Genomic DNA, 22,764 nt, shown 5'->3' with positions numbered 1-22,764 from the left:
CTGCCCCAAATCCACACCCCAGCCCCAGTCCTGGTCCTCCCCACTCCCTAGGAACCTACCCCCACCACAGGAGCAGCCCCTTCTTATTGCTCATGCCCCCCCTCCCCGCAGGACAGTGCTCCCCCTCCTCTCTGCGTGGGGGGGAGGGGGGGGAATACCTGCTCTGGTCTTCTCTCTCCCTGCTGGAGGTGGGGCAAGCTGGGGCTCAGGCCTGTCCCTCGTTCTCCCTGCTCCGGAGCCCTGGGATCCCTGCCTCCTCTCGCCTGTACCAAGGTGTGCGGCTCTCCCAGCCGAGAGCCGGTGCCACCTCCAGGGCTGCTCCCAGCTGACTCACAGGCAGGGCAAGCAGCCAGGCTGCCTGGGGGAGGAGGAGGAGGATCAGGGGAAGCAGTGGTGCAGCTAGGATTCAGGGTTGAGGGGGCAGCAGGGCTGGGGAGAATGCCTTTGTCCCATCTCCGGGCCTGTCACTCACTCCCAGGGCTGCCGGCCAAGGGGCCCCAGGGGGAGCGGGACAAGCCGCAGCACTCAGGAGTTTGCAGGCAGCCCACGCTCCCGCCAGATTAACCACCAGGGAGGGCCGGGGAAGGTGGCAGAGGCAGGCTCAGACTCATGGCTCTAGGCTGAGCCCCCTTCAGGAAATAGGGGCACCGGCTGGGGCTGCACTAGGCTCTGTACTTGCATCCCCCCGGCTCAGTTCTGTGGAGGGGCAGGGCAGTGGGGGGACCAGCACAGAGGCCAAGGCAACCCAGAAACAGCCCCCTCTGTCTGCACTAACACTGCCATTCCATGGAGGAGCAGCAAGGGGCCTTGGCCAAGACTCTGGTTTCTGTACTGCCTGTCTCCCCACTCCCTGGGACTGCGTCCCACCTGGGTGGGATCTGCTGACGTGGCCATGCAGGGAGCCCGTGGCTTGCGCTGGTCCCTGCTGCTGCCCTTGGAGACAAGTGCTCAGCTACGGATCATGGGCACTCCAGTGCTGCCGACTCTCCAGGCTCACACCGACAGTTGGTGCTTTTTGAAAAGTGCCAGCACCTGGAGTCACGTGACTGCAAAAGAACCCACTCTGGGTTTGTAAAAATCGTTTCTAGCTCATATGAAAAGAGAAGAGATTGAAATTGGGCCCCGCGTGCAGCCTAAAGGCTCAGAAACCAGCAGGCAAAGAAAGAACCCAGCCCGATTCCCCGCAGCTCTGCCCCCAAGCCCCCACTGTGCAGAGTGAATGAGAACAGCTCCCCTCTGCTCTGGGGCTTTCACACCCACTTTGTGCAGATGTGAACGGCTGGAGCGCCAGGCCAGACCAGGGTGAACTCCCTTCCCTCCCTCTAACTACAGACTGTTACTGGCCCTGCCAGGCAACACAGAACAACGGGTCTCCTCAAGCCGTTGAGCAGCGGCTGCTACCATAGCCCCGCTGCAGCCTTGAGCAATTCTGGCAGCAGGCCCAGCTGCATTGACCGGACAGGTCAGCATGGAGCTCCTCGGGCAGCTACGCTGTAGGGCTACCTGCACTAGCAGCCCCAGGGAAGCAGCCTGTCCCCCTTGCCAAAGGCTTCATTTGCCTAATGACAGGAAGTCACCCGTTTACACACTGAATTTTCAGGCTGCGTATGCAGGAGCCCCCCAGGCCTGCACTGCTCTCTCCCTCCATTGCCAGTCACACTGTCCCTGTCTGCACGGACGCAGGCTCAGCCCCATGCCCCTAGTGCACCCGGAGACCAGGGCTCACAAAACCAGGTCACTAGTGCCCATCTGATGACACGTCTCAGGGGGAGCCGTGTCAGTCTGTATCCACAAAAACAACAAGGAGGCGGGTGGCACCTTAAAGACCAACAGATTTATTTGGGCATAAGCTTTCGTGGGTAAAAAAAAAAGCCACTTGGACAGATGCAGGCATTGTTATAGTGACACGACTCCCGTCTCTGCACGTGTCAGCATAACAACGCCTGCATCATTTCACTCCATGCATCCGATGAAGTGGGTTTGTTCCCCACGAAAGCTTATGCCCAAATAAATCTGCTAGTCTTTAAGGTGCCAGCGGACTCCTCGCTGTTCATCTGATGAGAGCGAAGCAGCATCACCAGATAAGACAACCCCTGGAGCTGGGTGGTGCTGCCTGGGGTGTGCAGCCAGGTAGAGCTCCCCTGCGGTTACAAAGGGAAGAGACTTCAGTCCCCCCCAGGGCGAACAAGGCTTGCTGCGGGGACTTGCTGAGCTGCAATGACGCACTCCAGCCACGAGAGGGTGCGCTCCCAGCCCCTGCAGCTCTATGGCTCTTTCCTGCTATAGGGACTGCTCTGGGGTCACTCTGCCCACGCCCCTTTTGCTCTATGGTTCCTTGCATGAGGGCCCCTCCTAGCGCTGCCAAAGCAACTGCCTGGCCATGAAACTCGGGCGGTTCAGGCGCCTGGGGCTCGGTCACGCCGGGAAAGGCCGTTCTAGCGGGTCAGCCGCCTCCTCACGGTGCCCTTCTCCCTTCCCGGAGCACTGGCGGCAGCCATCTTCCCTGAGGCCGGCCTGGCTTCAGCCCCCTAGGAGCGGTGGGAAATGGAGGCCATTTTTACTAGGGGCAGCCTGGCTGCCACGCGCAGAGCCGCCCGGGACTGGCAGCCATCTTGACTGAGGGCAGCCTATGGCCTCGGTCCCCATGTCATCGCAGGGAGGCGGCGGCCATTTCGAATAAGGGCAATGTGAGGACGGCAGCAGAACCGGTCGCCGGTGAGACGCAAAACCTCGCCGGGCCAATATCGCGATAGTCACGATTCACAATGGCCCGCGGCCTTCACGCACGGAGCCTGAGAGACGGGCTTCCCGCCGGCGCCTGAGCTGCCCGCCCACCCGCCGCGCGCCGGCCAGGGCCCCGCCCAGGGCCCCGCCCCTCCTGCCGCCTCCCCCGGCCAGGGCCCCGCCCCCTCCCGCCGCGCGCCGCCGCCCCCCGGCCAGGGCCCCGCCCCTCCTGCCGCCTCCCCCGGCCAGGGCTGTCCCGCTCCCGCGAACTCCGGCCAGGGCCCCGCCCCCTCATGCCGCTCTCCGCGCCGCCCCCCCCCCCGGCCAGGGCCCCGCCCCCTCCCGCCGCGCGCCGCCCCCCGCCCAGGGCCCCGCCCCCTCCCGCCACCGCCCCCCGCCACCGCCCCCCGGCCAGGGCCCCGGGGGGGCGGTAGGACGCGCTCCCAGAGCCGGGCGGGCGGCGGAGCTCGGAGACGGTCAGTCTGTGCCCCCCCCACCCCCGTTTGATGGAGACGGGGGAGCTGAACGGACTCACCTGCACGCAGGGCGGCGGGGCCCTGGGCCGGGGAGCGGCCCCGGGGGGCCCCTGGCAGGGGCTGGGACCAGCCTCCCCCCGCCAGCCCCTCAGCGCTGCCCGCCCCGCCCCGCCCAGGAGCATTGGACATTGCCAGGGCGGCTGCCCCATTTGCCCTGTTCCCCTCAGGGGCCCTGGTCCGGGGAGCGGCTCTTACCCGCACGCTGTACCGGCTCGCGGTCACCTCTGGAGAGAGACCCGCTCCTGGGACCGCCATCGCAACCCTCGCCCCCTGCCCCCAGCGCCGGCGACATTGCTCTGCCTCCGCTAACCAGCGCCCAGCAACCCAGACTGTCAGGGGTGGAAGGGAACTCAGGAGGGATCTAGTCCAACCCCCTGCTCAAAGCAGGACCAATTCCCAACTAAATCATCCCAGCCAGGGCTTTGTCAAGCCTGACCTTAAAAACCTCTAAGGAAGGAGATTCCACCACCTCCCTAGGTAACGCATTCCAGTGCTTCACCACCCTCCTAGTGAAATAGTTTCTCCTAATATCCAACCTAGACCTCCCCCACTGCAACTTGAGACCATTGCTCCTTGTTCTGTCATCTGCCACCACTGAGAACAGCCGAGCTCCAACCTCTTTGGAACCCGCCTTCAGGTAGTTGAAGGCTGCTATCAAATCCCCCCTCATTCTTCTCTTCTGGAGACTAAACAATCCCAGTTCCCTCAGCCTCTCCTCATAAGTCATGTGCTCCAGCCCCTAATCATTTTTGTTGCCCTCCGCTGGACTCTTTCCAATTTTCCACAGCCGCCTTATAGTGTGGGGCCCAAAACTGGACACAGTACTCCAGATGAGGCCTCACCAATGTTAAGTAGAGGGGAACAATCACGTTCCTCGATCTGCTGGCAATGCCCCTACTTATAAAGCCCAAAATGCCGTTCGCCTTTTTGGCAACAAGAGCACACTGTTGACTCATATCCAGCTTCTCGTCCACTGTAACCCCTAGGTCCTTTTCTGCAAAACTGCCGCCTAGCCACTCAGTCCCTAGTCTGTAGCAGTACATGGGATTCTTCCATCCTAAGTGCAGGACTCTGCACTTGTCCTTGTTGAACCTCATCAGGTTTCTTTTGGCCCAATCCTCTAATTTGTCTAGGTCCCTCTGTATCTTATCCCTACCCTCCAGCATATCTACCAGTCCTCCCAGTTTAGTGTAATCTGCAAACTTGCTGAGTGTACAGTTCATGCCATCCTTCAGATCATTAAATAAAGATACTGAACAAAACCAGCCCCAGGACCAACCCTGGGGGCACTCTGCTTGATACTGGCTGCCAACTAGACATGGAGCCATTGATCACTACCCGTTGAGCCAGACAATCTAACCAGCTTTCTGTCCACCTTATAGTCCATTCCTCCAGCCCATACTTGTTTATCTTGCTGGCAAGAATACTGTGGGAGACTGTATCAAAAGCTTTGCTAAAGTCAAGGAATAACATGTGCACTGCTTTCCCCTCATCCACAGAGCCATTTATCTCATCATAGAAGGCAATTAGGTTAGTCAGGCAAGACTTGTTCTTGGTGAATCCATGCCGACTGTTCCTGACCACTTTCCTCTAAGTGCTTCAGAACTGATTCCTTGAGGACCTGCTCCACGATTTTTCCAAGGACTGAGGTGAGGCTGACTGGCCTGTAGTTCCCCAGAGCCTCCTTCCCTTTTTTAAAGATTGGAAAAAGGCTAATGTAATCCCTGTCATCTGGGACCTCCCCCAATTGCCATGAGTTTTCAAAGATAATGGCCAATGGCTCTGCAATCACATCCACCAACTCCTTTAGCACCCTCGGATGCAGGGCATCCGGCCCCATAGACTTGTGCTCATTCAGCTTTTCTAAATAGTCCTGAATCACTTTTCTCCACAGAGGGCTGGTCACCTCCTCCCCATGCTGGGCTGCCCAGTGCAGCAGTCTGGGAGCTGACCTTGTTTGTGAAGGCAGAGGCAAAAAACCACGCATTGAGTACATTAGCTTTTTCCACATCCTCTGTCACTAGGTTGCCTCCCTCATTCAGTAAGGGGCCCACACTTTCCTTGACTTTCTTCTTGTTGCTAACATCTATCACTCTTAAAACAAAACAAAAAACACACACACACCAACACACTCCACTGCACAGAAAGCAAACATGATAGATGTTAGTCAAGTTGCTGAATACACTAATGGAAGGTGCTTATTCAGGACTGTCCTTAGGATTTATGGGGCCCTACGCAGTATTATTAAACTTAGGCATCTATGCCCAACTGCAGCCTGCGGGGGGGGGGCAGGGGAGGGAGTGAAGGAAGAGAGACAAGGCAGCAAAGGATACCGAGCCACCTGGCCTGCCTCACGGCAGTGGCGAATCACAGTTCCCCACAGAGATCCCCGTACCCTCTCCCTCACGATGCACGGCCCCAGCACATTTGGCTCTGTGAATACAGCCCCTACCTAAGGGGACTGCAGTGTGCAGGAGCTGACCCCCTCTTACCTGCGGTCATGGGCTGTGGGTGAAGCTGTGGCTTGGGGAGGCTAGCTCCCCAGCCCAACTCTTCTGCCTGTGGCCCTACCCATACTCCACCCCCACTCTGCCCCAGGCCCCACCCTCTCACCACAGTCTCCCTCCTCTCTTCCCTCCCCCTCCCTGCTCACCCCCTTCCAGCCAAATCCCTGAACCCAAATGGAGCAAATGACATTGCGGGGGAAGTGGGGGGGGGGGGAAATAGGGGAAAAAGAAGAAAAACAAAAGACAAAACAAACACTCTTCTGCAGTTTCTTTCTAAAGAATATGGAGCATGGTTTTCCACTGCATGCCAGATGGTAAAGACTGGACATGCAGAAGGTACCTAATTAAAAGCACTAAACTTGGGAATAAAAAAAAAACTGACTTTTTTTTTTTAAATATACCCTGAAGTTTGTCAGATTTTATTTGCAAAAACCGTAGTAAGGGCAAGTCACCTGTCCTGCTGAATACAACATTCAATATGGAATACATGATGCAGCTCTTCTCGGTTTTACATTTTCTTAATCAGTATTTATTTCTAAGCTGATTTTATATTTTAAATGTACTCTTTAGCCTTCATAAAGTAATCATTCCAGATTACTACATATTTAACTCACTGAAACAAAGACATTTTAAATTAAATCAGTCTCAGAGGTTTAGTGTGTTCATAACAACGTTCATTGCTTTTAGAAAAAGGGAACACCAATTTACTTTGTGTGATCTCCATAACAATATATATGTTTATGAAATTTCACCAACTTTAAAGAATGTTTCCAAATATTTTTAGGCATAACAAAGGATTTTATATCTTACTAAGGTACTGATTTTGCTGGAGGGTTCTCTTAAAACGAGTTAATCAAATAGAAGTAAAGAAAGCTGGACAAATGAGTTTCTCTATCTGGAAAGAAAGGAGTGTTGTCCCTTTAAAGGGCTCTCTTCAACAGGCAGGTGAAGGGAGAAAGGGATGGACAGGAAGACTTTGGAAGCAAGTTTTTTGTACTATAGTAATTAAAATCAAAATGGGCATTTTAGTTAAGGGTGGTCTTTTGAAGGATTTGTTTAAAAACAAACAAAACAAACAGCCACAACTAGATGTCTGAAGATCCAAGCATTTAAGGCTAAAGATGAATACTCAGATTGTGCATCTAAAAATCTATGCAAGGATTTTTGAGATGTGATTTTATAATCTTCAGCAACACATTAATGAAGTATTTTTAAAGCACATTTTAAACTAAGGTCCTGTAGACTAACATGTTCTGAGTAAATATTACAGTATGCACAACTCTTTGTCAGTAAATTCGGGTCCTGTCTACACTGGCAAATTTCTGCGCAGTAAAGCAGCTTTCTGCGCTGTAACTCCTGAGGTGCATACTGCCAAGCCACTTAGTGTGCAAAAAACTGTGCAGTTGTAGTGTTTTAAAAAGCCACCCTGGTGAGAGGCGTCGAGCTTTCTGCGCTGGGGCTACAGCGCTGCAATTGGCCTCTGGGAGGTGTCCCACAATGCCTGTTCTCGCCTCTCTGGTCATTGGTTTGACCTCTACTGCCCTGCCCTCAGGTGACTAACTATCAGCTCCACCCCATAAATTCCTTTGGGGCTTTGAAAGTCCCCTTCCTATTTGCTTGGTGATGCAGGCAGTGGTCTCAGCGCATCTTTCCAGGTGACCATGCCTGCGCCAAGCACCAGGCGATCCCCTACTTGGAGCAATGTCGAGTTGCTGGACCTCGTCAGCATGAGGGGAGAGGAGGCTGTCCAGTCCCAGCTGCGCTCCAGTTATAGGAATTCTGATACCTACAGACAGATTTCACAATGCATGGCAGAAAGGGGCCATGACCAGGACACGTTGCAGTGCAGGGTCAAAGTGAAGGAGCTGCGGAACCTACTACAAGGAGTGGGAGGCAAACCGCCGCTCCGGTGCTGTGCCCACAAGCTGCCGGTTCTACAAAGAGCTGGACGCGATTCTCGGTGGCAACCCCACCTCCACTGCAAAGGCCACTGTGGATACTTCAGTGACTCACATGCCAGTTAAGAGTGGACCGAGCTAGGAGGAGGAAATCTTGGACAAGGATGCGGAGGGGGGACCCAGAGGCAGGGGGGACTTGGAGGCCAGAGATGCAGGCAGCCAGGAGCTCTTTTGTACCCCAGAGGAGCCTAGCCAGTCATAGCAGTCAGATCTTGGTGAAGCACAAACATGAGAGGAGGCCCCTGGTAAGTGGATCTGCTTTTGGGAATTGCTGAAGCGAGTTGTTGGGGGCAGGAGGGTTGCAGAAAGCAGGCTGGTCTCCCACTGCATGCCTAGTCTGAATGGCAGAACAGGCTGTTGATTGACTCCCTCACTTCATTGAAATTTCCCTCAGATCTCCAGGAAACACTTGTGAAGATACTGGGTAATCTGCTGCTGCAGGTTCTTCAACAGAGCTGCTTTGTTTCTTGCCCCATTAACGGAAACTTTCAGATGCCACCACGGGGGGGGGGGGGGGGGAGGAGAAAGAAAAAGAAAGACACCATTGCTGCACAGAGGAGAGCTGCATAGGGGCCAGGGCAGAAGCCGCAGTCTTGGAGAAAACCCTCGTTTGGTTCCCTGCTCACCCTCAGCGCGAGATATCTTCCATAATGATCACAGCCTGTGGAAAGTTTGGGGTCAGGAATGATTATCAGGCCCCCCTACAGTGCTGGCTCTCCCCCCAAGAGCCCCCTGCCCAGTGTACAGCAGGGTCCAGGAAGAGTGATTTCCCCGTCCCTGCAGCTACTCAGCATTTTGGGGGTCTTGTGGCTCATGTGTGCTTGCCTGGGGTCAGCCAGTTAGTGATAGGTGAGAGAGTATTGGTGGTGTTTTAAATCACCGAATCCGTGTTTGTGTTGCAAACAATACTGCTTCTGTAAAATGTTGTGTTTAAACTTCAAAGATGCTCTTGTGAGCCCAGCCTCCCTCTGTTATCGGGAGGGTTTTCTCCAAGACTGAGGCTTCTGCCCTGGCCCCTCTGTTATTGGCAGCTGAACAGCTGCGCAGAATTAGAAAGCGGCCAAGAAGAACTAAGGAGGACTTTCTGCATGTTATGATGCACTCTGCCGCTGAGAAACAGGAATTGAAGGAGTGGCAGGACAGCGAGAAGAGGGACTGAAAGGAGAATGTGGCACGCCAGAATGAAGCCATGGAGCAGCTCTTAAAGATTATGGAGCGCCAAAGAGACATGCTCCAGGTGATACTAACTCTTCAAACTGAGCAGCTCCACACCTGCCCTTCCCTGCAGCCCTGGTCACAAAACTCTTTCCCATGAGCCCCCCCAGACATCACCAACACACTCTTATCAACCTCCTGGCTCCAGTCTATACCCACGGCATTCCACTCCTCCCCCCTCACAGTCCAGCACTGCGGACTCCCACTACCCACTGCACTCAACACCCCTCCCTCTGCAGCTTGGCCCTGCTGAAGTATAGTACATGCTGCAATGTTCTCCAAAGGAGAAGATTGGATATGATCCCTGGACATACACAAATCTTTAGCCGTCCCGAGACCCCACCGCCTCCTGGGACCTTCTGTTCCCCCATCCCCCTCTCTGCTGCTTTTTTTTGTTGTCTTTTAATAAAAGAATTGTTGGTTTGAAAGCAAACTGGAGGAGAGAGTCAATCTTTATTCTATTAACTGAAAGCAAAAAAGAGCACTGCAAAGCAACATACAATTATGTTAATCCACATATTGCATCATGTGCACCAATCACCTCCTAGCATTACAAGCACTGCACTCCCAAGCAGATCAACAAATATCAGTGGCTTTCAGCTTCAAGGCATCCCTGGTCCTTATGGCCCTCCACTGTGCCCCTCTAATAGCCCTGGTCTCTGGCTGTTTGAACTCAGTCTCCAGGCACTGAGCCTCTGTGGTCCAACCCTGAGTGAAGCTTTCACCCTTCCCTTCACAAATATTATGGAGTGTACAGCACGTGGCTATAAGCATAGGAATATGGTCATCAGCCAGATCCAGCTTCCCATAGAGGCAGCGCCAGCGGGCTTTTAAATGGCCAAAAGCACACTCAGTTATCCTGCCCTTGCTTAGCCTGTTGAACCGCTCCTTGCTGAGGTCAAGTTGCCCCGTGCATGGCTTCATAAACCACGGCATTAAGGCGTAGGTGGGGTCTCCCAGGATCACAATGGGCATTTTGACTTCCCCTACGATGATCTTCTGGTCCCTGCTTGCAGCTTCCTGAACAGGCCAGTGTTCCGAAAAATGCGTGCGTCATGCACCTTTCTGGACCAGCCTGTGTCAAGGTCTGTGAAATGCCCATGGTGATCCACAAGTGCCTGGACAACCATTGAGAAATACCCCTTCTGATTAATGTACTCTGTGGCTAGGTGGTGTGGTGCCAGAATTGGAATATGCGTGCCATCCATCATCTCTCCGCAGTTAGGGAAGCCCATTTGTGCAAAGTCTTTCAGAGCAAGATACGATTAATGGCCCTGCACACTTCCGTCAACACGAGTCCAACGGTAGACTTTCACACTCCAAACTGATTAGCGACCAATTGGTAGTAGTCTGGAGTAGCCAGCTTCCACAGTGCAATCACCACGTGCTTCTCCAACAGCAGGGCAGTTCTCATTCTTGTCTCCTTGCACTGCAGGGCTGGGGCGAGCTCACAGTCCCCTGAATGTGGTTTTCCTCATCCGAAAGTTCTGCAGCCACTGCTTGTCATCCCAGGCGTACATCATGATGTGATCCCACCAGTCAGTGCTTGTTTCCCCAAGCCCAAAAGCAGCATTCCACTGTAGTCAGCACCTCCATGAATGACAAGCAAGCTCATGTCATAGCTACTTCGCTTGGTGAGATCAATGTCGCACTCCTCTTGCCTTTGTAGTTTAAGGAATAACTCCACTGCCACTCAGGTTATGTTGGTCAGAGTGAACAGCATACTGGTCAACGGTTCGGGATACATTCCTGCAGCCTGAAGAGACAAGGCGTGCAGTACACAAACCGTTGAAAGAAGGCACCAAATGTGGACGGAAGCACAGGGATTGCTGGGATGTGAAGCAATGCATCACAGGTCATTGGGACAGGACCCAGGATGCCCCGTGACCCCCTCTGCCTTCCCAACTCTTAGCGGCAGAAGAGGAAGAGATGCTCTGTGGGATAGCTGCCCAGAATGCACCACTCTGAATACCGCTGCAAATGCGAATAGGTTATTGCACAGGTAGCGGACAGTGTGAACACACAACAGCGGTTTCCCTTCAGCGCTCTGAGCGGCGCTGTACCTGCCGGCGCTGTAACTCTGCCAGTGTAGACATGCTCCAAGTTGCAGTTCACACATACTCATGACAGACTTTAAAGTTTGCCAGTTAAATTCCCAAAGAAAGATTTTGCCTGCACTGGGCATGCTCCAGCCTGAGGCTGTGTAGGACTTTCCCTGTAATTGCAGCTCTGAGCTGCTGCAGGTTGTGCTGGGGTCTGGAGACCTGAACTGAGAGCAGGGAGCTTCTCTCCTGAGCACTAAATGCCCCCCTGCTGGGCCCAGGTGGCATGGAGGAGGCAGCTGCTTGATTCAAATGGAGAGGGGGGAAAGCTGGATTGCAGGGGGAATAGGAAATAGATTAGGACAAATAGCTGGGGGGTGGAGGGGGGGGGGAAAGACACTGGACTGGGGGCTCTGATGGGAAGGTAGGGAGGGAAAGACTGGGAGTTGGGATGGGGGTGGGACTGGGTGGACAAAGTTTGGAAGGGGAAGTGTGGAGAGACTGGGTGGAAGACCGACTGGCAGGGAAGGAAACTGGGACTGAGACCCATTGGACAGGGGGAAGATCTGATGAGAAGCCTGGGGGAACTGGGACTGGTGTGCAGAGACTGGGACAAGGAGCTGGGGTGGAAACTGAGCAGGGAGACAGGGATAAGAAGCCTGTTGAGTGGAGACTGGGATTGTCTAGATGAGGAAATGGGTTAGATGAAGAGCCAGAGTGGAGAAGAGATAGGACCGGGACATGGAGAGAACAGGGCAGAAAGGTGACACTTTGGGGTGGAGGGAATGGGCAGAAGAGTTTTGCCCCCTAGAGCACACTGCCCTGGAGAGCTGGGAATGGAGGCCAAGGTTTGAGTCTCACCATTCCTCTGCCAAGAGAAAAGATCTGTGAAACCCATTCACAAAATGAATCATCTCCCTCTAGTGCTGGTCCACTGAGGAGGACAGCCTACTATCAGTTACTCCATTAGTTCAAGTAGATCTAAAGATTGCAACCCTTACTGATGATCTATGCCAGTGTCAATATGATGCCATATGATTGAATAAACAGAGTTTTCAGTTTGTTTTTTGAAAGCCTAGGATAATACACATAAGACCGGCCATACTGGGTCAGACCAAAGATCCATCTAGCCCAGTATCTGGTCTACTGACAGTGGCCAATGCCAGGTGCCCCAGAGGGAATGAACAGAACAAGTAATCACCAAATGATCCATCCCATGTCACCCATTCACAGTTTCTGGCAAACAGGCTAGGGACACCATCCCTTTCCATCCTGGCTAACAGCCATTGATGGACCTATCCTCCATGAACTTACCTAATTCTTTTTTGAACCCTGTTATAGTCTTGGGCTTCACAACATTCTCTGGCAAAGAGTTCCACAGGCTGACTGTGCGTTGTGTGCAAAAATACTTGCTTTTGTTTGTTTTAAACCTGCTGCCTATTAATTTCATTTGGTGACTCCTAGTTCGTGTGTTATGAGAAGGAGTAAACAACACTTCCTTATTTACTTTCTCCACACCTGTCATGATTTTATAGGCCTCATTCATACTCCTTTAGTCGTCTCTTTCCACACATTGCAAAGTCCAACACAACATTTACGAAATACCAGAATTAAGGCTCCCTGTGCACTTGCATTATGATACAGTCTGTAACTACATGATCCCATGCTATGTTTCCACAGGTGTATACAGCTAGCCGAATGCCCCCCTAGAGAATTGGGCTGTGGCAGAGGTAGGGATACAGAATTTCTATCAGATGCTGTGCAAGTCACTTAAATCCAAGCTTGCCATCTCTGTATGTAATTAAAGACTGTAGCATAATGCGTATCCACAAGGAGGCTGAATTAAGGTTACATAGGAAATATTAACTGGGGCATTTCTTAACTTGAGTGCGCTTGATTTTGCAATCATTCAATCCTTAACTTTGTATTTTCAAGTTTTCCATGGTTTAGTTTGATTAAAACAGCCATAACTAATGTCAAACAAAGTATTGGTTTGTGAATTTATGTGTGTCACAGCAGTGCTTAGAGGCCCTAGCCCCGCATTATGTAGGGTACAGTACAGATATATACCAAAGAGATTGCCCTGCCTCAGAGAGTTTATAGTCAAACTACAAGTCTAAGGATTTTATAGTTATTTGTAAAAAGAAGAACAGGAGGACTTGTGGCACCTTTAGAGACTAACAAATTTATTAGAGCATAAGCTTTCGTGGACTACAGCCCACTTCTTCGGATGCATATAGAATGGAACATATATTGAGGAGATATATATACACACATACAGAGAGCATAAACAGGTGGGAGTTGTCTTACCACCTCTGAGAGGCCAATTAATTAAGAGAAAAAAAACTTTTGAAGTGATAATCAAGCTAGCCGAGTACAGACAGACAGTTAGATAACAAGTGTGAGAATACTTACAAGGGGAAATAGATTCAATGTTTGTAATGGCTCAACCATTCCCAGTCCTTATTCAAACCGGCGTTGATTGTGTCTAGTTTGCATATCAATTCTAGCTCAGCAGTTTCTCGTTGGAGTCTGTTTTTGAAGTTTTTCTGTTGTAATATAGCCACCCGCAGGTCTGTCACTGAATGACCAGACAGGTTAAAGTGTTCTCCCACTGGTTTTTGAGTATTTTGATTCCTGATGTCAGATTTGTGTCCATTAATTCTTTTGCGTAGAGACTGTCCGGTTTGGCCAATGTACATGGCAGAGGGGCATTGCTGGCACATGATGGCATATATCACATTGGTAGATGTGCAGGTGAACGAGCCCGCATGGCCCCACAATATGCCAACATTTTTATGGCTGACTTAGAACAACGCTTCCTTAGCTCTCGTCCCCTAACGCCCCTACTCTACTTGCGCTACATTGATGACATCTTCATCATCTGGACCCATGGAAAAGAAGCCCTTGAGGAATTTCACCATGATTTCAATAATTTCCATCCCACCATCAACCTCAGCCTAGATCAATCCACAAAAGCGGTCCATTTCCTGGACACTACTGTGCTAATAAGCGATGGTCACATAAATACCACCCTATACCGGAAACCTACTGACCGCTACACTTACCTACATGCCTCCAGCTTCCATCCAGGACACACCACACGATCCATTGTCTACAGCCAAGCTCTAAGATATAACCGCATTTGCTCCAATCCCTCGGATAGAGACAAGCACCTACAAGATCTCTATCAAGCATTCTTAAAACTACAATACCCACCTGCTGAAGTGAAAAAACAGATTGACAGAGCCAGACGAGTACCCAGAAGTCACCTCCTACAAGACAGGCCCAACAAAGAAAATAACAGAACACCACTAGCTGTCACCTTCAGCCCCCAATTAAAACCTCTCCAGCGCATCATCAGAGATCTACAACCTATCCTGAAAGATGATCCTTTACTCTCACAGATCTTGGGAGACAGACCTGTCCTCGCTTACAGACAACCCCCCAACCTAAAGCAAATACTCACCAGCAACCACACATCACTGAACAAAACCACTAACCCAGGAACCTATCCTTGTAACAAACCCCGATGTCAACTCTGTCCACATATCTATTCCAGTGACATCATCATAGGACCTAATCACATCAGCCATACCATCAGGGGCTCGTTCACCTGCACATCTACCAATGTGATATATGCCATCATGTGCCAGCAATGCCCCTCTGCCATGTACATTGGCCAAACCGGACAGTCTCTACGCAAAAGAATTAATGGACACAAATCTGACATCAGGAATCAAAATACTCAAAAACCAGTGGGAGAACACTTTAACCTGTCTGGTCATTCAGTGACAGACCTGCGGGTGGCTATATTACAACAGAAAAACTTCAAAAACAGACTCCAACGAGAAACTGCTGAGCTAGAATTGATATGCAAACTAGACACAATCAACGCCGGTTTGAATAAGGACTGGGAATGGTTGAGCCATTACAAACATTGAATCTATTTCCCCTTGTAAGTATTCTCACACTTGTTATCTAACTGTCTGTCTGTACTCGGCTAGCTTGATTATCACTTCAAAAGTTTTTTTTCTCTTAATTAATTGGCCTCTCAGAGGTGGTAAGACAACTCCCACCTGTTTATGCTCTCTGTATGTGTGTATATATATCTCCTCAATATATGTTCCATTCTATATGCATCCGAAGAAGTGGGCTGTAGTCCACGAAAGCTTATGCTCTAATAAATTTGTTAGTCTCTAAAGGTGCCACAAGTCCTCCTGTTCTTCTTTTTGCGGATACAGACTAACACGGCTGCTATTCTGAAACCTTTCATAGTTATTTGTGGATCTGACATTCAGGACTTCTTGTTCCCCTATGATGGTCATGAATTCAGGTCTGGAACAGGGCTCTGTAGAGGGTTATAAATTCAGAGTACATAAAGAGTGATATTCTGGCATCAGCTGCATGTGTGTGTGTGTGTGTGGGGGGGGGGGGGGGGGGGGGGGGGGGGGGGGGGGGGAGAGCTCACAGGAGGCCAGTTTGGCCTGTAGTTTTAATTGGTTGTACTAATTTTTATGCTCCCAACTCAAGAGTTGGAGGTATTTTGCATGCAGTTCAGTGGTTGTTGACTGGAAAGGATGCATGATGGCCTACCATACTATCTCTGCAACCAGTGTTCATGTGTAATGGTCTTTAAGCTGTTACAACACTTCCTTTTGAACTATCTGTTCTTTTCTTAAAGGAGATTCTTAGTCTTGAGACTCACAGCCGGACACCACTGAAATCCAGCCCTACTCAGGAAGCCCCACCCTGTGTGCATTTTGCTGGCTTTCGGGGTAATTATTCAAATCCATCGACGGAAGAAGGTCAATGACAGCATAGCACCAATGCTATTTAGTTTGCGTTTGCCCGTATTTTAAGCACTAGCACAGCTGATCCTCAGGCACTAGGAATCAATAGCAATGTGTTGCTGCTTTTGGAATGGCATGCAGCAGAGAGCATCTGTAGGGTTCTGTCCTTGTACAGTTGTATGTTAATTCCATTTAAGCTATTTGTTTCAGCATGAATATCACCTAATGAATTTCAGGTCCCTCCATTCTGTACATGGGACGGATTTGTACATGTCAGACACATTCTGCTCTCATTTTCCAAGGAAATCCATGGGAGTTGCTAGCAATGAAAGATGACACAGCGTCTTTACTTGTTCCTGTGGCTGTTTGTTCTGAAACTGGAGTTCTGTCTATACATATGTTACTTTAATGGGAGTGGAGAAAAGACGCACTGGAATTCGTTCCGAGTGGGTATGGAGGTTTATATTGATCTATCACAATGGGGGCTGGAGTTGCTTAGATCCCATGGCCAGGGACAAGAAGTTCTATTCAGACATGCTGGAGTGAGCCCCAGATTTATGCACAGAGAAATCCAGTCCTACTTCATCAGCTTGGCTAGATCTTAAGCCAGACAATTTACAACATAAATTTAACACATTTTTATGTTAACAGCAACAGCCTGCTATTTCATTCCGTCTCTTGTTGTTCCTATTACATAGAGCCGCTTATAGGATTGGGCATTTTTCTTGGAATATTGCCCATTAATTTAATCTTTCATGTGCCACACATTACTGAATTGGTTTAAGATGGGATTTGAAACTGGGAAAGACCAATATCTAGTTTTAAACACTCTCTGTTGAAACTTTTAAATGACTGAGTCAAACTGTTTTTATAGTGGTTTTTCCCCCCCATTAAAAGGGACAGAAACTATTTTGATTAATTTTATTGTAATATTTCAGCCCTAAAGCAAGAGAGACTTATTTAGAGAAAGGATTGGTGTTTCTGACAGTCATCCACACATTACTGCAGAGACAAACATCTTGTATATCCTGATATCTGCATTTTTACACCTAGAGACAGTAACCTGTGAAGTTTTGATTTAGAGGCTTTAAAATAGTTTCAGCTACTGTCATGAAGTCAGGACTCATGCTATTTAATGAGAATGATCTTATGTGTCTATATGACCTTTCATACACAGATAGCTTAAACAGGTTTATAAGCACTGAAGTCAGTGGGAGATTTTCCTGAAGAGAGTGCTGGGAGGAGAAGGAGGGAACTGAGTGACTCCACTTGAATGCAGAGGGGAGAGGAACAGGAGTCAGGAGGACAGAAGATGGAGGGAGGAAGAAGTGGGTGGGGAAGGGCAGGAGCAGAGCACCAGAGGGCAGAAGTTAGGGGACACAGTCTGTAGCTTCCCTACAGAACCTGGAACTGAACTCAGGAGTCCCAAGTCTCCTCATTCCTCTGCAGTCAGCAAACAGCTGTGAAATCCTCTGGCAAAGCCTGCATCTCATTCTCCTGTACTGGCAGGTCCATGTGGATAACAGCTTTCTATTGCTACCAGTTACACAGTTAGTTCTGATGGCAGAGGCCTGTGCTGTGAATCTAAAGATCTGACCCTTGATGATGACCTGTGTGGGGAAGGTCAATATAGTTCTGCATGGCAATTTTTTTTAATTTAAGGAGTTAATAAAATATATTAAATGAACATTATGGTCACAAAGCCAACCACTCAAAAGTTAGGAAATGCCAAAATTAAGGCTGCCCATGCAACCCTAATTGAGCCCACTTGTGCATATGCGTTATGTTAGTCCTTAATTATGTGGTCACATGCTATTTTCCACAGGAACCAGCCTCATTCAGTACACAGGCTGGATGTGCCCCAGGGATGAATCAGGGCTGTGTAGTGAAGGAGGCTGTTGTCTGCAGGACCCTGCCTCATTTGTTGCAGAAGTTGGAAGGTGTGTAAGTGAATGATGTTGAGGACAACAGGAAGAAAAAGAAAATTATATATATCTATATAGTTCTCATGGTTAAGGCAGTTGAATGCTGCCCTAGAAAACTGGATTCTATTCCTGCCTCTGCCACAGAGTTTCTATGTGATGCTGGGCAAATCTCTTAAACCAAACAGCATGAGTGATCACTAATTGTGTGCTCATTATTTGGGTATCCAGCACGAGATACCTGGGATCTGATCATTAGAGTAGCTGTGAATGCTCAGCAATAACTGAGGTCAATGGAAGCTGAGCGCTGAACATATGAAATTTACATACTCAAAAAATAAAAATAAAGAACACTCAGGCCCTTTGGCTTTTGAAGGAGGCACCCAAAATTAGTTTGCACTTTTTAAACACTGTCTTTAATTCATGCCTCCATTCCCTGCATGTAAATTGGGATAACAACTCATCTCACAGGGTGTTGTGAAAATAGTTTAATTCATCACAAACACTGAATTCATGCTGAAAGCACACAAGGAATTACTAAATAGCTACCCATGCTGTACACTAAATGAAGCAGCAATCCTGTGGAAGACATAGAATGTGATCATGTAATTAAAGACTATCATAATGCACATGTATGAGGGAGCCACCATTTTATTCTTAGGAGTATTTGCAGTGTGCAAAACAGCCCTGCAGTAAAGCCCTGTGCTTGACTCTGGAAAGGAGATGCACCAAGCTCAAATCTTCCCTGCAGGAAGCACATGCCCAAGTTCACTGGTGAGTTCTAAAGGATCACAATGATTGTTTTCCTTTAGAGGATGATTTGTTGTGTGAAGAATTTATGACTAATTTCAAAGTGTTTATTGTTTGCTATTTCCTAATTGACTACTTATTAGCAATTAACTGTTCAATATAAAGAGATTTGAAACAAGCATATTAAAAAGCAGGTTTCATATGGCAAGAGATGCTGGTAAGATACATTATAGAACTATAATTCACTTTAATTTAGAAGAGTGCATCATTCTCTTTGGGTTTGCCTACATGGGAAAAACTGACCTGCATAGCTATAGCCAAATTATTATTATTAGGTTATTCCACTGTAGCTGTGCCAGTCAATTTCCTCATTTAGACAAGCCCTAAGTAAGGCTAATTAGCCCAGCAAGAGGTAATTTGTGGAAAGAGGCATATTGAGGTTCTACCTAGCTTAATCTGCTCTGAATTTGAGCACATTCAGAACAGTGATAGATTGGCCTATAAGATGCCTCTGCCTGATAATGAAGTTTTCCAGGAACAGTGCAGCCTTTTTCTTTTCAAAAAGCAAATACACTTCTTGTCTGCCCCTTCCCTGTGTACCTTTCTGCTAAAACGATTTTGGCATTCAGACTTCTTTATTGTTGGCCAACTGTTAAAATACGCCATTATTTTAGCACTGAAAACAAACCCTTGTAATAGGATGTTCGCTTTCCACTGTTGTCAGGCCTGTAATTTGTGCTCAGAATTATGGTTACCACAGAATTACACTTTTTCCTGTGGATGATAGGAGGCTGGCTGCGAGGTCAGCACATTAACAAATATTGTGAAATGAAAAGCCGTTTGCTGCATGAACCAGCTTCTCTTTATTACTAGTTTCTATTTCAGAATTCTGCCATGCACTGGCTTTAGTTTGCTGCCTATGCTGATAAACCATGGTCTCACTTATAGCATCAATGAGGAACAAACAGACTCACAGAAATAGCAGTGCTCTCATCATAGCATGCAGCACAGGGCCTAGAGATCGCAAGGCACAGAGACAGTGGTTGACCTTGGGCACTACAGTGCTAATGGGGGGGGGGGTCCCAAGTGCCAGTTTCAGCACCTGAACGTAGAACTAGGTGCCGTAACTGAGATGCTTGGGTATCAGTACAGACTGTTGCACCATCACAACTGTGAGACGTACTTACTAGCTACTAGTTGGGCCATACAGCATTTTGCTTTCCTAACTGGCCTCAGCCTGATCGTATTACGCTCATCGCACACACCCTTTTAGTTTCTGCTATCTAATGGCATTAAAGATGGGCAAGTTTCCAACACCCGCAGAGCCCATTGGGCTTGATTGTTACAGAGGAAGGATATTACAGTAAAACCAGTTAGGATGCCATCTTTGCTGCCCAGAACTTTACTATATCAAGGCTTGTTCTGGGAGTACCAGTCTCCATCACAGTCAGCCACACTATGCTAACAATGGTTTTTCCCTCTGCTCTGTACCTCTGGGAGAGAAGACCAGAGCCCTCAAAAGGAAGCCACCCCCCTTACATATACCTTGTTATCACCTTCAGGGAACCAGCAGCACACCCTGACCAGCTCTGTGCCCTTACACTCCCCAAGGCCCATAGGATGGTCTAGTCAGCCAGACCACCGTTTTTTAATTATAAGGGAAGTAACCTTCCCAGACAGTCTGCAGGGATTGGGAGGGAGGAGCTTTACTAGCATAGTCTGACACACCTGTTTATTTTGAGGTAAACTTTTACTTCCTCTCAGGGTGAGACTATCATTTGACTTTCCTAATTACTTACTAGCCACATTGTAACAGCTCTTTTCAGGTATAACTAACAGAGCCTCAGTACTTCTAGGAGACAGGAAAGCAGGATAACTAACCAGCTTCTTAGCAAAGCAAAGGGAAAAATAATAGTCAGTACTTACCAGCTGAAAGAGCCAGGAAATGCTACTACTTGCAAAACCTATCCTGCAAGCCTGCAGCTGTTGGGTTGTGCCAATTTAAGGGGCCAGCCCCCACAAAGGCATGCTGGGGAAAATGTATATAAAAGGGGACTCTTGCAGCATGGTGAGGATGACTCTAAGAAAGGAATAGCTTTACTAGAGCACTTGTTTGTAGGTTAGTACAGTAAATAAGTAGTAGTATTTTTATCTCTGTTTTTCAGAGGGGAAGAACTGATAGTCAAAGAGAACAGCATGGTCACAGTGGAGTTAGGAGTAATAATACCTAGTTCTTATATAGTGTTTTTCCTGAGTAGATCTCAAAGTGCTAGAACTTGTGAAGTCTGGAATCACAGACCTGCACTTAAATCACTGGACTTGAAACTTCCCCTTCCTGACAGACACCCTCTTCTTCCTGCTCCTTTGTCTCCTGACTGTACTGTGCAAGGAGAGCAGGTTTCTCATATCCATGTAAGACTTTATCAGTAATCAAATAGGCCCTTTAGGTAAGGGAGTTCAGCTGCTTAGTTAGTGTAACTAAAAAGGCTTAGGAAGTGCTGAAGTTTGGGGCTTGTTTCTTCTGGCTCTCAGTGCTTATTTGGAGACACTTTACTGCTAATCTTGGGAGCAAAGTGTCTGTCTGTCCGTCCTGACTACAGGGAGAGCTCAGGGTCCTGTGGTTAGGTGGGTCTCTCCAGGTCTGAGCTGGTGGAAGAGGAAGGCCCTGAGTCTTGCAGAAGGGGAAGCACAGATGTGAATTCATGTGTGCAGGGGGGGCGGGGGGGGGGCTAGAGGGGAGCTGATGGTGTGGGTGAAGGGGTTTGGAGGGCATTAGTGGGGAGTTGATGCTGTATATGTGTGTGTAGGTGTTAGAAGGGAGCTGATGGGGTGTTGGAGGTTCAGTTGGGTGTTAGAGGAATGCTGATGGGGTGTGTGTTTCTGGGGGGAATTGGAGAGGAGCTGATGGGTGCAGGGGAGGATTGGGGAGTGCTGGAAGGGAGCTGATGGTGGGTTTGTGTGTGGTTGATGCTGGATGTTCACACTTTACAGTGTTCTCTTGGCCCATGTACTGCGGGTTTTTTGGGTTTGGGGGGTGTTGAAGGGAAGCTGATGGGATGTGGGGGACTCGGGGGCATTGGAGGGGAGCTGATGGGGTGTGTTGGGGACTGGGGGGAGTTGGAGGGGAGCTGATGGGGTGTGTAGGGAGTTCGGGGGGTGTTGGAGGGGAGCTGATGGGGTGTGTTGGGGACTGGGGGGAGTTGGAGGGGAGCTGATGGGGTGTGTAGAGGGTTCGGGAGGTGTTGGAGGGGAGCTGATGGTTTGTATTGTGGTGTTGATACTGGATGTTCACACTTTACAGAGTTCTCTTGGCCCATGTACTGCGGGGGGCTGGGGCTGGGGGGGTTTAGAGGGGAGCCAATGGGGTGTCGGGGGGGGGGTTAGTGGGGAGTTGATGCTGTGTATGTGTGTGAGGGGCTGATGGTGTTTTCTCTCTGGACATCTCTGCTGGGGAGAGTCGTTTGATCTTTTCTAAGCCTGAGGTTATCTCTGGGAATGTGTCAGTAGAGGGCTGGATTCTGGCAGTCCTCACAGCACAACCTCACTGATAACTGGGAGACCAACTGCAAATGACTGAATGCAGCCAGTTAGGCCCCTAGCCGGCAAGGTTGTGTGCACAGGTGGATTCCATTAAAGTGAAAGGGGTGCTGCACAGACACTGACCTCAGCCAATGTGGAGTAGTTTGTAAGACTGGGACCTTAGAAAGCAGATGACCACATAGGATACAAAAGCCAAGAGAGTACATCATAGAAAGAACTTCATTTATTCTGGAACTGACACATATAGTTTAATTTCAAGTGGTCTATATTATAATAGGCTGTCCTGTATCTTGGAGTGATGCTGGAGCACGTGAGAGTTCTGAATTTGTCCTTAAACCTACAAGCAGACTGAATGTTTCTGCTGTAGCTGCACACCTGGCTTCTTGAACTGAAGAGATTTTCAGGTAAGCATGAATACAAGTTTTGTTTTTCTAAACATTACTATCGAAGTCAGGCTCTGGGGAAGCCTATCAGTTTGTGAATAGAGCTGTATTTCTGTAGCCTAGGTAATGACAAAACTTTGCTTTGTAACCTTACAGCACGAGAAATATGGACAACTGCTTTGGATAAATAGAGCTTCACAATTTCAAATCACTTTATATTTTGGAAAGAATGGAACATTGGAGACAATTGCACAAAACTTAGATACTGATCAGACTGGAAAAATATTAATTTCACTAGCTGGGTAGGATAATGGTACTTAGAAATTGTGCATGTCTAAGTAATTAACTTAGCAGATTCAACCAGTTCAATATTTGTGGATATGCTGAACTGGGG

General features: G+C 49.1%; 1 protein-coding gene across 5 annotated transcripts in view; it reads right to left on the bottom strand.

Annotated features, from left to right (window-relative positions):
- GDPD2 (glycerophosphodiester phosphodiesterase domain containing 2) overlaps positions 1-20,453 on the bottom strand; it is a 45,306-nt gene extending 24,853 nt beyond the window's left edge. The window contains exon 1 of one of the 5 annotated variants that reach the window (XM_065557378.1): positions 20,374-20,453. The gene's annotated coding sequence lies outside the window, so the exon portion shown is untranslated. Of the gene's footprint in view, positions 1-158; positions 359-3,259; positions 3,400-3,455; positions 3,772-5,752; positions 5,778-20,373 lie in introns of those variants that run through there. The other 4 variants (XM_042851023.2, XM_042851022.2, XM_042851021.2 and 1 more) reach the window with 4 other exon arrangements.
- Positions 20,454-22,764: the final 2,311 nt, after the last annotated feature.

Source organism: Chrysemys picta, chromosome 9 (assembly GCF_011386835.1).
Source record: "Chrysemys picta bellii isolate R12L10 chromosome 9, ASM1138683v2, whole genome shotgun sequence".
Classification (NCBI taxonomy): Eukaryota; Metazoa; Chordata; order Testudines; family Emydidae; genus Chrysemys; species Chrysemys picta.
The sequence above is the reverse complement of the archived record's forward strand: the minus strand, read 5'-3'. Positions and strand labels throughout refer to the sequence as shown.